The following is a 712-nucleotide window of genomic DNA, read 5'->3' as shown; positions in this document are numbered from 1 at the left end:
CTTTCTTTCTTTCTTTCTTTCTTTCTTTCTTTCTTTCTTTCTTTCTTTCTTTCTTTCTTTCTTTCTTTCTTTCTTTCTTTCTTTCTTTCTTTGAGTGACTATGACAAGGGTAAAACAGGGTTCTAAAGAGTTTCTGTCCAGAGCTAGAGAATAGCTACTTCAGGCCGTGAGGCCATGCAGTCTGCCATAGCTACCTAGCTCTGTAATCGTAGCTCCAGTGTAGCCGTAGACAACATGGGAATGATCACATGTGACCGTTCCCCAATGCTAAAATGGTCATGCTAAGAAATGGTGTCTTCCACATTTTTAATTTTTACTATTCAGGAAATGCAAAAATTATCCATCTATTTGTTTGGCTCATGGATCATAGTTTGTGAACTCCAAGAGAGACAGAAGCAAAGAGTCTAGTTCTTTCTATATCTTGAATTTCTATATTTGTAAAAATGAAGGCTCACACTGGTTAGAGTGCCTCTTTCCAAGCTGTTGGCAGGATTGAATAGAGTGGTGGATATAAAAGTGTTTTGGAGACTGTAAAGTTCCATACTGATGTAAGATACCGACTATATTATGACTTGAATCAGGAGTGGGTTTCATTACAAGTAGCTGAGGGCTAGATTAACTGCGGCTGAAGCCAGAAAGATGCCTGAGGTTCTCTTAGCTGGATGTACACATTTACAGGGTTGGCATAGGGTCTTACTAATGACATTTGCTG

The sequence above is a fragment of the Mus pahari genome, chromosome 11 (genome assembly GCF_900095145.1).
Source record: "Mus pahari chromosome 11, PAHARI_EIJ_v1.1, whole genome shotgun sequence".
Taxonomy (NCBI): Eukaryota; Metazoa; Chordata; class Mammalia; order Rodentia; family Muridae; genus Mus; species Mus pahari.
This window is presented reverse-complemented; position numbering follows the sequence as displayed.